Source organism: Saccopteryx leptura, chromosome 8 (assembly GCF_036850995.1).
Source record: "Saccopteryx leptura isolate mSacLep1 chromosome 8, mSacLep1_pri_phased_curated, whole genome shotgun sequence".
In the NCBI taxonomy this organism is placed as follows: domain Eukaryota; kingdom Metazoa; phylum Chordata; class Mammalia; order Chiroptera; family Emballonuridae; genus Saccopteryx; species Saccopteryx leptura.
In genome coordinates, this window is record NC_089510.1 from 36,339,987 (window position 1) to 36,353,430 (window position 13,444).

Below are 13,444 nucleotides of genomic sequence, written 5' to 3' on the forward strand. Positions count from 1 at the left end.
TTTAAGTATGGTTGGTATACAATATTATATAGGTTATATCAGTTTTGGGTGTACATTACACTGACTCAGCATTTACATATTTTACAATGTGATCAGCCCACCAATTCCAGCAATCCTCTGTCATCGTGTAGACTGACCACAATATTATTGACTCTATTCCACTTCTCCTTTTCACTCACCCACTCCCACACTCTCCCTTCTGGCAGTCATCTCTTCGGTCTTTGTTTCTGTGAGTCCGTTTTTGTTTTTTTGTTTATTTTATTTATTTTTCTTTAGATTTCACAAATACGTGAAACCAAACAGTATTTGTCATTCTCTTCCTGCTTGTTTGACTTTGCATAATACCCTAGATTCACCCATGTTGTCTTAAACGGCAAGATTTTATTCTTTGTTATTGCTGTGTACTATTTCATTATACCACATCCTCTTTATCCATTCATCTAGCATTGGACACTTAAGTTGCTTCCGTATCTTGGCTACTGTAAATAATGCACAGTGAGCATAGGGGTGTATATCTTTTCAAATTAGTGTTTTTATTTTCTTTGGCTAAATACCTAGAAGTGTAACTAATTTAGTTTTAGATAATAAAAAGGGACTTCTTAGCTAAAGAATACAAAAACTTATTTTACCCTCATAAAAATTCATAATAATCATGCTGTTAATACAAGAACAAATTTTTAAATGTCATTACTTTAAATTGTATGAATTGGATGTTTGAACATAATATTTGAAAAACTGGTGGTGGTTCTGAGCCTTTCATTTATTATCTAAGCAAACTGCTGTAGTGCCAGAAAAGCTTTTGCTCTGATAACATGAAATGAAAACCACAAGTTTCCAATTTTGGGAGGGGGTTAAGATTTATAGCTTTAAATCTTTGTGATAGTTGGGATATGACTTTAAGAAAAGTTTGAAGGAATCTATAATGGTTCTAAAATATACCTTTAGTAAATTAATGGTATTGATGACAATTTACTAAATATCTGTTCAGTGAATGAAATTATTGAACTTCATCTTATTTGTAGAGGTGATCATTGTACCTTATATGCTTGACAGTACCTACTTCAGTACCTGTTGAGTCAAGAGGTGTATGGAAGTTACTGAATGGATGAATGAAATGGAAGACTGAATTTAGTTTTACAGGCTTTTCTGACATGTATAATCTTAAGATCTAATTCGATCTTTCCCAGATTCTTATGAAACCTATTCCAGTTGGTTTTCTTTTCTCTTTCTATATATATTTGCCCTACTCTTCATTAAATTAATAAAATATGATATTAAACATAACCTGTATTTACTACTTATCGTATGTACATCAGGTGCTCTTATATACACTTTCAAATATCTCACTTTAGCAATCAGGACAAATCTGCTGGTTGATATAATTGTGCACCCTCCTCACTTCTAGTTTTCTTCCCTCCCTCTGTTTCCTCTCCTCCCGAATTTTGAAACTCAGGCTCTAAGAGGATAAGCAACTTACCTAGCATCACAGAGGAAGGCTCACAGCACCTGAGTCCAAACCCAGCGCCCTTTCCAGTGTCTTCTCTTATCCTGAGAATCTTATACCTGGACCCCCACCCCTTTTTTTTTGTATTTTTTCTGAAGCTGGAAACGGGGAGAGACAGTCAGACAGACTCCCGAATGCGCCCGACCGGGATCCACCCGGCACGCCCACCAGGGGCGACGCTCTGCCCACCAGGGGACGATGCTCTGCCCCTCTGGGGCGTCACTCTGCCGCGACCAGAGCCACTCTAGCGCCTGGGGCACAGGCCAAGGAGCCATCCCCAGCGCCCGGACCATCTTTGCTCCAATGGAGCCTTGGCTGCGGGAGGGGAAGAGAGAGACAGAGAGGAAGGAGGTGGGGGGTGAAGAAGCAAATGGGCGCTTCTCCTATGTGCCCTGGCTGGGAATCGAACCCGGGTCCCCCACACGCCATGCCGACGCTCTACCACTGAACCAACCGGCCAGGGCCATATACCTGGACTCTTAAAATTTGATTGCTCACTCAGTTGCTTTTTAAAAAACTTTTCCTTATTTGATTGGCTTCTGTTTCATGATTTAAAACTGAGTTCTGGGCCTAGCCATAATCTCAGAAAGCTAATTAAGCCGGTCTTTTAATATCTACCTGGGAGACACGTGGTTCAGAAGTATCATCAGGTGTCCGGTAATCCCCATTTGAATGCCATCTCTGCCATCCCCCAGCTCGGTGAGTTTGGGCCAGGCACTTTCGTGTCTTGGTACTCTGGTTTTCAAATCTATAAAGGAGAAAAATAATAGTTAGCTTTTTAAAGTCATTTTGAAGATTAAAAGATAAAACCTATGTAAAGCAGTCAAGTTCTTTGCAAATAGACACTTAGCTATAAATTTATACTACTTTGTATAAATTCTTCTCTCTTTTAGATATATTGAGTGTATCTGTGTTTGTGTGTTTATCTATTCACAAGCATTAGATGATGTGTTTACACTCATTTATGTATAAAAGACAGATTTAGAAAACAAGTGGTTGGTAGAATCCTGATATTGGGTAATAGTATATATTTAAAGATTAATAATATAATAATTGTAGCATTCATTCAACAGACTCTTGTTGAGCTTCTTCTATGGACTAGGCTCTGTTTCCACTAAACATTGATCATTTGAAATATGGCCAGTCCAAATTGAGATATTTTGTTAGTGTAAACTACATTAGATTTCAAAGACTTAGTATGATGAAAATATTCAGAATATCTCAAAATTTTTTATATTGGTTACATGTTAAATTATATTTTGAATATATTGATTAAAGGTATATTTTTAGAATTAATTTTACCTTTTAAAAATGTGACTTCTAAAATTAAATAAAAAATGTGACTTCTGTTCCAGTCTCTGGGACTATAGTAGTAATAGGATGGTTAAAAAAATGCTGTCTGGGCCCTGGCCAGTTGGCTCAATGGTAGAGCGTCGGCCTGGCGTGAGGAAGTCCCGGGTTTGATTCCCGGCCAGGGCACACAGGAGAGGCGCCCATCTGCTTCTCCACCCCTCTCCCTCTCTTTCCTCTCTGTCTCTCTCTTCCCCTCCCGCAGCTGAGGCTCCGTTGGAGCAAAAGATGGCCCGGGCGCTGGGGATGGCTCCTTGGCCTCTGCCCCAGGCGCTAGAGTGGCTCTGGTTGCGACAAAGTGACACCCCGGATGGGCAGAGCATCGCCCCCTGGTGGGCGTGCCGGGTGGATCCCGGTCGGGCGCATGCGGGAGTCTGTCTGACTGCCTCCCCGTTTCCAGCTTCAGAAAAATACAAAAAAAAAACCCACAACATGCTGTCTTGATGGTAGGGTACCTTCTAGTGGGGTAAAAAATAAATAAGTTGTATGATATGTTAGCTGGTAATATATTACAGGAAAAATAAAGCCAAGGAAGGAGAGACAGTACAGGATTGCAGTTTTAAACAGGTGGTTTGTGATTAGAGAGTGGTTTTACTCTGTCAGCAATTGGGCAGGTCCAGGAGTGGTTCATGCAAAGATGGAGAGCATGTTGCTGACTCCAGGAATGCCCTGTCCTCTTCCAAGTCCCAAGTGCTTTTTTTCTGTAACATTTTCATTTTATTTTTCAAATTATAAGAGAGAGTTTATTTAGAAACTTACAAAGGTAGTAGAAGTGAGCCAGCTGGGCTGTGTAGGCTCAGGAGTCCAGTTACAGAAGCAAAAAAGAAAAGTTACAGCAGCAAAAGAAGCCTGCGTGGAGGTTAGGAGAAAGGCAGCGGTCTGGGCTTGGGGGAAGAAGAGGAGGAAGAAGGGGAAGGCACTGGTGTGCTGCTCAGAGGGAACATGCACACTGGGTCCTTCCTCGAGAGTTTTAAAGGCTGGGAGTTCAGGGCAGGTCTTACAGGAGGGTCTCAGTAGAATAGCCGTCAGCTTTATGCTGTTGTGCCAGAATGAGATTTATCCTCCTGACTTCATTCATCCTTGGATGTGGTTGACACAGATGTCATTAATTAGGTTTTTGTTATCCAACACCCCGAGTAGGGTGATTTAAGCTATTTTGCCTTCTGATAGGGGAGGAGAAGTGTAAACCAAATATTCTTGGTTAGGGAAGATAGGATTTGGGGATGTACTAGGTGGCTTTAAACTGCTTGGCCATTTGACTACCTGTGTCAGTTTCCCTATTCCTCGTCTTGGCTACTAGCTTGTCTCATTCCTCTCCAAGAGACTTTGCCCCATTTTTGGAGGGCTCTGGCACTCTTGGCAATATTTCTATTTAGCATAAATTGTGGTACAGAAGTTTGTACCTGGTGGCCGGTTTTGGGGGAATGTACTATTATGCGTGGAAGAGGATGAATAGTAGTCTGGGTGGCTTTCTCTGTAGTTGGCAGAATTAGGAGCAACTTTGTGCATTCCTTGCAACCAAAGTGCCCACTCATACTTATCTTAAGACTTTTCTGTCCTGGCCAGTGGCTAAGTGGATAGACGTTGGCTCGGCCTATGAACCATCCCGGGTTTGATTCCCAGTCAGGGCACACAAGAGAAGAGACCATCTGCTTCACCCCTACTTTCTCTTCCCCCAACCTCTCTTTCTATCCTGCAGCCATGGCTCCATTGGTTTGAGTGCATTGGCCCTGGGCGCTGAAGATGGCCCTGTGGAGCGTCTGCGTCAGGTGCTAAAAAATAGCTCCGTACTCGAGCATTGGCCCCAGATGGGGTTGCTGGGTGGATCCCGGCTGGGGTGCATGCGGGAGTCTGCATCACTATCTCCCCTTCTCTTACGTAAACAAACAAACAAACAAACACTTTTTTGAAATTCTGTGATACAGTCAAGTGAACTAGTAAATAGACTTTTCAGACTGAAGAGTATCTTCGGCAAGTGTGCTGTTTATTAATTGTCTTTTTTTTTAAGTGCTGAAAGCAGAAGGGGTACCTTTAATTATTAAAATAATCTACAAGGAGTCAAGACAGGGAGTAGTGTTGAGCTAATACTTTTTTAAAAGATTTTTTATTGATTTTAGAGAGAGGAGAGAGAGAGAGAGAGAGAGAAGGAGCATAGAGGAGTTGATACAGTAGTTGCTTCTCGTACATGCCTTGACCAGATGAGCCTGGGGTTTGAAACGGGGACCTTAGCATTCCATGTTGACACTTTATCTGCTGTGCCACCACCAGGTCAGGGAATACTTTGTTTTCAACAATTCTCTCCCCCTATATTTATTTATATATCTGTTAATTCTTTTAGCATATATTTGTTGAGCATCTACTGTGTTCTAGGCATTGTGAATGTTCTTAAGCGGATAAGGTGGGTAAAGTGGTATTCCTGCTCATAAGGAGTGTGTACAGTAGGGAGAGGAAGTACAGAAATAAGCTCTTTATGAGACATTGATGAGGTAGCACATAGGGAAGAAGCTAGCACATGCCTGGGTGCAGCGGATGCTCAACACCTGTGTGTTGACTTTTAGATGAATGGATTAGTCACACAGGAGAGTAAGACACTATGCTAAAATGATAGATGGATGACAGATGAGGGAATAGTAACATCTGGCTTTGTTATTAGGGAAGTCATCATGGAAACTTGAAATGTGTCTTGAAGATTGAATGGGATTTGGTCATACCGCTTGAATATGGGGAAATTACCTTACTTGGTTTTGTATTTTTAACAGGTGGTACAGAAGCAGCTGTCAGATTTTTGTTGGATGGGAAAATAAGGGGAAAGGACAATCCTGGTGAAGGGAAAAGCGAGCGCATGGGCATCCCAGAGATTGGGAAGCCCACAGGTGAACGCGAGGGAAATACTGCCTCAAAGTAATAATGGAGTAGGTCGTAGAGGCTCATAATTGCTAGGCTGGGCAGTGGAGCATCTTGAAAGGAGGCTTTGTGCCAGCAACAGGTAACGTTGAAGATGAGGAATGACTGGCAGGCGCATCAGGTAATGAGACTATTACAGCATCGGAGGCCGGAAGTAATTAGGAACTCATCAAGGGTGGCCGCTGATGGAGCCAAGTCATCATTTTAGAGGCTGAAGTGACAGCATACTAAGCTACTTCAACTGGAGCCCAGTGGAATGGTTTTGAATGCCTCCTTTTGCTATAGGAGCTCTTTGAGAAAATGAAAACATCCAATCATATTAACTGGAAGTTTTCTAAGATTTTAGCACTAAGTCCGATCACAAGAGCCCTTATAGACCCTATGAAAGCAAAGGAATGTTAAGTAAAATTGTTAGGAAATTTACACCAGAGTTCAATTTTTATATACTGTAAATATATTTTTATAGTCCTTTTGGGCCCTTTGTATATTCTGTGTTATAAATACACACACACACACACACACACACACACACAAACACACATGCACCAGGAAAGGAAAGGAAATACAGAAATAACCATGTATCAATGATTTATTTGATGATGCATCTTGAATCAGTAATGTAGCCCAATAATAACACTTCGTTGATTTTTACATGAAAATTCTTTATAATCATCCGTTTTATAAAGTGGTTTCCAAGAAACATTTCAGGGAGAGTTTTCTTTTCTTTAATTTAAACAAACATTTAGAATAGTAATGATATTTAAGTTTTGTTTTGTTTTGTGAGAGAAGGGGAGCTAGAGAGACAGACTCCTGCGTGCGCCCGGACCAGGATCCGTCCCGCAAGCCCACTCGGGGGTGATGCCCTGTCCATCTGGGTCATTGCTCCGTTGCTCAGCAACCCAGCTCTTAGCGCTTAAGGGAGGCCATGGAGCCATCCTCAGCGCCCCAGGCCAGCTTGCTCCAATGAAGCCATGGGTGCAGGAGGGGAATATAGAGAGAGGAGGGGGAGAGGTGCAGAAGCAGATGGTCGCTTCTCCTCTGCCCTCACCTGGAAATGAACCTGGAACATACACATGCCTGGTGATGCTCTACCACTGAGCCAACAGGCCAGGGCAGGGATATTTAAGTTTTATTTAGAGCAATGGATTTTTGTTAGGAAAAGCATTCTTTAGAAAAATTACCATCTTTTGTCTTCATGTCTAGCATAAATATATAAGACTCTAAAGAGGAGACAATATGAAAGTAATATGTATGTCCTTTCTTTCAAGATCACAGACCTCAGTAATGTACTGTGTGTGAGGGTGTAAGTCCTGAAAACTTGTGCAACCAGATTCTAGCCCTGGCGTTTGCACCACTGAAGAGTGTAGCCTGTGCCAGACATTGGATTTCCACAGGCTTCAGCTTTCTCATCTATGAAATAGGGGCCAGCCTGGGATGATCAGGAAGGTCCTTCCCGGGGCAGTGCCCTTGACTCTCTGACCTGTTAGAGCTGCAAAGCAAAGACACCCCCATAAATATTCACAAACTGTAATATTTCAAAACTCAAATTATTCGGTATTCCACATAAGTTCTTGCCCTGTATCATTTTTCGTGTAGGAAGCTGAAAAGCACATATTTACTTGTATTGCAAAACATTGCCTTTTTTTGTGAGCAGAGTGTGAGGCCCATGGACGATGCCCCGAATAAATAATTGCAGGGTATGTTTCAACTGTGAGAGACATTAGTGTGTTAAGGAATAGCTCTGGGCCTTGGTCTCGTCCTCTGCTGATGTTAGAGAAGCAGCTGAAACAACTTGCTTTATTCAGTAAACTCTTGAGTGGACAGTCACAGAAACCATTACATTCACTCAACGAGCATTTATTGAGGTCCTGCCATTTGTGTGACAAGTGCGGTATTAAGCCTCGGGAATATATAGTTAACAAAAATAGTTACCTCCAATGTCAGCTTCCGTAGCAGTAGAGAAAACAGGTCTACGGCCATACCACCCTGAACGCGCCCGATCTCGTCTGATCTCGGAAGCTAAGCAGGGTCAGGCCTGGTTAGTACTTGGATGGGAGAAAACAGGCGTTATGGACTCAGTGCGAATAGGTATTACTCCAGTTACAGCTGGAAAAGTGTGCAGTGAGTGTCCTCTAAATTATTGTTAAAAGTAAAAAAATAAAAAATAAATGCACTAGAAAAAAATTAAAAGATAGTAAGACTCACCCCAGCTTCTCCTCCCGCAGCTGCAGGCTCTTTCTCTTGATGGAAGATGGCGAATTCTCGTCTGGGTTTCTTCACATTTCCCTTGTGTGGATGTGAAGAACCAGGGACATTTCTGAGAGTCGCAACAGCTGTGACAAGAGCAGGGAGATCTGCAACCTCTAAGAACATTGCAGCTCCCATGATTTAGCGATTTATAGATAAAAGCCATTTTTAGTCATTTTTGCTGAGGTAGCAAAGACCTCATTTTACCCAGCCTTGAAGTACTGTACTTCGACTTAATAGGGACGAAACTCTTTATTTCAAAAATTTTATTTTGGAGTGACAAAGCGACCTCATGTTGGTAAGGATCTGCTAAATCTGTCGAGTTTTAACAGTCTAGTCAGTAGTGAAAAGTTTGGCTTATTTGGTATTGAGACATCCCGTTAAAATATAGGGTCAAAATCCTCACTGTGTTCTACTGATAGATTTATAAATTCTTCAGTATTTATAATAATAAAGGCTACTGTGTATCGAGCATTAATTACCGGGTATGTTGTGATAGGTATTTTAAATTACCTTATTTAATATTTACAAGTAAATATCCTGTGAGGTAGATTTTATCATTCCCCATGTTACCTATGAAGACCATATGGTTATTTCTGTGTTTCAGGATTTGAATTCTGGTCATTTTGACTCTATAGTCTAAGCCCAATTTTCTACTTTTCCCCATGCTCCCAAATAATTATGGCTAAGGTCTAAGCCTGTGTATTTTTATTTTTGTTATATTTATTGGGGTGACATGGTTAATAGCATTATATAGGTGTCAAGTGTACAGTTCTGTAACACATCGTCTGTATATTGCATTGTGTGCCCAGCACCCAAAGTTTAGTTTCTTTCCATCATAATCATGTGACCCCCTTTACTCTTCTCATTCTCTCCCACCCCCTTCCCTTCTGATAACCACCCTTCTGATGTCCGTTTTGTTTGTTCACTTGTTACTTTCTGTTTTATAGCCCACACGGAAATGAAATAACACAGGCCTGTGCTTCTTATCGCATGGGCTAAAGGACAGATTAGGTAGATGAAGGTTGTGTCTGTGAGGACAGGATGAGGGAGGAGAGACTCGGGCGTAAACAGGAGAGGTGCATTTTAGAAGCTAGGAGAAGATGAGAAAACAATAGCCAGGATGAGAACTGTTCCAGAGAGAATTGTTCCTGGACTGCCATGGCTATCAAAATCCACTGTGGTTCAGCCCTGGCTGGTTGGCTCAGTGGTAGAGCGTCGGCCTGGCGTGCAGGAGTCCCGGGTTCGATTCCCGGCCAAGGCACACAGGAGAAGCGCCCATCTGCTTCTCCACCCCTCCCCCTCTCCTTCCTCTCTGTCTCTCTCTTCCCCTCCCGCAGCCGAGGCTCCATTGGAGCAAAGTTTGCCCGGGCGCAGAGGATGGCTCTGTGGCCTCTGCTTCAGGTGCTAGAATGGCTCTGATTGCTGCAGAGCGACACCCCAAGACGGGCAGAGCACCGCTCCCTGGTGGGCAGAGCACCGCCCCCTGGTGGGCAGAGCATCGCCCCCTGGTGGGGCATGCCGGGTGGATCCTGGTCGGGCACATGCGGGAGTCTGTCTGACTGCCTCCCCGTTTCCAACTTCGGAAAAATACAAAAAAAAAAAAAAACCCACTGTGGTTCAAATCCCTTATAAGAAGTGGCATGACAGTGCATGGAGTCAAGCCCTTCACATTTGCACACTCCCTACCATGGATCAGAAGTACTGCTTTCAGACCCCAATTGGCTGAATTCACAGGTGCAAAATCTGGGAATATGGAGGGCTGACTGTAAATTTATTGAAAAACATCTGCGTATAAATTGGTCCTGCATAGTTCAAATCTGTTGTTCAAGGGTATGCTGGTATACTGGGTATATTTTTCTTGTGTTTGCCTCTTGGTTTAAGGTTTTAGATGTACCCAACTCAGAAAGGAATTTATAGATTTCCAAGGGCACTTTAGCAAAGAAAAAGTGGTGTTCAAACATTAAAATAATCTACGCAAATTGAGTTTTTCAATAAAAACCGAGGAGATATCTTGAGGAGTGCTTGTTAACTTTTTCAAGAAGATGTTGACTGCTCTGGTCACATCACAGCTAGAATCATAAAAAAAAGTCCAACAGAAAACTATTCCTCAAAAAGCAGAAAGTACAGCCTGACCAGGTGGTGGCGCAGTGGATAGAGTGTCAGACTGGGAAGCGGAGGACCCAGGTTTGAGACCCCGAGGTCAACAGCTTGAGTGCAGGCTCATCTGGTTTGAGCAAAGCTCACCAGCTTGGACCCAAAGTCGCTGGCTTGAGCAAGGGGTTACTCGGTCTGCTGAAGGCCTGTGGTCAAGGCACATATGAGAAAGCAATCAATGAACAACTAAGGTGTCGCAACGAAAAACTGATGATTGATGCTTCTCATCTCTCTCTGTTCCTGTCTGTCTGTCCTTATCTATCCCTCTCTCTGACTCTCTCTCTCTGTCTCTGTAAAAAAAAAAAAAAGTTCAAACAAACAAACAAACAAACAAACAGAAAGTACAGCCTGAACAAGCAGTGGCACAGTGGATAGTACATAGGACTGGAATGTGAGGACCCAGGTTCAAAACCCCAAGGTCACCAGCTTGAGCGTGGGCTCACTAGCTTGAGTGTGAGGTCGCTGGCTTGAGCGTGGGGTCATAGACATGACCCTGTGGTTGCTAGCTTGAGCTCAAAGGTCTCTGGCTTGAAACGCAAGGTTGCTTGTTTGAACCCAAGATCTCTGGCTTGAGCAAGGGGTCACTTGTTCTGCTGTAGCCCCCCTGGTCGAGGCACTAAAGTGCTGCAACAAAGAATTCATGCTTCTCATCTCTCTCCCTTCCTGTCTGTCCTTATCTGACCCTCTCTCTGACTATCTCTGTAAAAAAAAAAAAAGGCAGAAAGTACACAAAAATACTGTCCCACTCAAGTATAAGAACATGATGTTCATCTTCTGGAAATACAATCTGCATCTCTAGGTTAGGAAGAAGGTTAAAGAAACCCTAAGTAAGGGCTTCTGAAACACCGCTGGAGTGGAGAGCTGTCATGGAAGGAGACTTTCTTTTTGACTACTGAGAGCATCTCTGATTAAGGCTGTGAATTCACGGATAAAGACAAAGAATTATTCACACAATTTCTCCTGAATTTGAATGAGTAATAATTTCTTATAGGCCTAAAATTTCTGGGTAAATACTCCCCCCTACCCCCAAGCATGACCATCTTAAATAATAGGACAAAAATGATATAAACTGTTGTCCTTTGAAGATAAAACTGAAAATAGACATTCTGAAAAAAATATAACTTACTTACATTTATGTTTAAAAAGTAATGGGGGATTGTAGCAAGTAGGAGGTTTTGGAGCTTATCTGTAGTCTCGTGAGAAGAATGTCAGGGGAGGAAGCCTCGCTCTTCCACAACAAGCCCTGTCTCTCCTGTTAGATCAAGTGCTGGCCTGTGTGGCTCAGGGTCTGCTCAGCTCTGTTGTTCACATGCTCCGGTATTCCTATTTGTCGCTATCCTGCCAAGTTTCTGCTAGATATTATGACTTTGATGTCCATTTTAGAAAAATATTGGTTAATAGAAACCACTGCCTATTCAACTATGATTCAGTAGATGTTTGTTGAAAAGGTTATATATACTTATTATTATATATAGAATGGCTCATATTAGATTCATAATTTTGATGTGTTTTATATATTTATTTTATTTTTTTAATTAGATGCTATTTTAGATGCTGGCCTTGAGCCAGACTTTTGTTGAGCAAATTTTCAAAGCCCTTCTCCCAGTAGAGGAGTATTCCATGTAAATGCTGGGTGTTCAACAGCCTACAGGTATCTGGTAACTTTCTGCAGCTATTTCTTCAATTAACAGAACTGGTGGGACTGTCTCACTGGGGCTACTGTGGTTGTGGTGATCTTCTGTTATTTCCTTTGAAGAGGTTTTAGGAAATATGTTTTATGACATGGATCAGTCTTAAGTGGTAAGTCTACCAGGTCACCCATTTAAATGGATAGAAAGGGCTCAATTTATATAAAGTATTAAACAAAGATGTTAAAAAACTTTAAGGAGCCAAGCATTTGGCTCGATTCTGGAACTCTCTTAAATAAACCTAGAAGCCAGAAGCAAGATGGGTCTTTGGTTTTATTAGTGCTCTACTTCTCAAATTTTTAATTAATGTTTTGGAATGCGACAAGAAAGTAAACTTATATTCTTATGAAGTCAGGGGTCATAGGCCAAATTGTGCTACCAGAGCTAATATTTATTAAAGTTTCTAGAATGTTTTATCTTAAAAATTCCATTTGAATATTCTAGTCCATCATGTATATTTTTAAAAAGAATTTAAGGTAAAATTGACATCTGGTGAAATGCATAGATCTTAAGTATAGTGTTTACAAAAGCATACACACATCTATCAAGAATATACCTACACTGACTGGTCAGGTAGCTCAGTTGGTTAGAGCATTTTTCTGATACATCAAGGTTGCAGGTTCTGTCCCCAGTCAGGGCACATACAACAATCAAATAATGAATGCATAAATAAGTGACACAACAAATCAGTGCTTCTTTTTCTTTCTCCTTTCCTCTCTTTCTCTCTAAAATCAGCCAATAAAATATGTAAAGAATATACCTGCATGTTTTAACATAGAAGTAGTATTTGAAAGTATTTTCTTTCTAACATTTTTTAAAGACTTGATTCATTTTAGAGAGGAGAGAGAGATGGAGGAGGAGCAGGAAGCATCAACTCCCATATGTGCCTTGACCAGGCAAGCCCAGGGTTTCAGACTGGCAACCTCAGCGTTCCAGATCGACGCTTTATCCCCTGCGCCACCACAGGTCAGGCTTGAAAGTATTTTCATCAGAATATACATATAGGTTTTAACATAGAAGTAGTATTTGAAATTATATTTCATCATTATTCGAAAATTTACTTTTAAAATTTAATGGTTTGTCATACCACTCTGTATTCCCTAGAGATGGTGGCGGTGCACAAGGCATAACCATTCCATTTTGAGAAGCATGGACTTCATCAGGATAGCTGTACAAAATAACTAGACATCATAATGGCCTTTCCTTAGCTAAAACCTAACATGAGCTAGAGAAGTTGGTTAATCTACTGTTCATCTAAACACCAAAAAATGTCTACTTCTCTAGTTGAAAATAGATTGTTTATCAAGTCAAGTAATAAATCTGTGATCAGGAAATTAAAGATTCATCCCTATTTATTGTTTTTACTGGTGCTCTATTTTATAGTAAGACTTCATTCCCATGGATGTGATCTATCACTTACCATCCTTGTCAGGGTAACACTGGACAGTTTGCTGTGTAGCAGTCCTTCTCTAGAGTCCCAGTCAGGATGCACTCCCAGCTGTTTCTTCCTATCTGTTGAATTTTTTTGTGAACATCGCCTGCAGCTGTTAGTGTTGGACTTCTAGGTTATCTTTTTCTCCAGGTTATTTCAGAG

At 41.5% G+C, this 13,444-nt stretch overlaps 1 protein-coding gene and 1 pseudogene across 11 annotated transcripts in view; both read left to right on the forward strand.

Moving 5' to 3' along the window:
* BBX (BBX high mobility group box domain containing) overlaps nt 1-13,444 on the forward strand; it is a 290,697-nt gene that overhangs the window by 27,789 nt on the left and 249,464 nt on the right. The gene's annotated exons all lie outside the window — the stretch shown is intronic.
* On the forward strand, nt 7,727-7,834 carry LOC136380260 (5S ribosomal RNA; annotated as a pseudogene).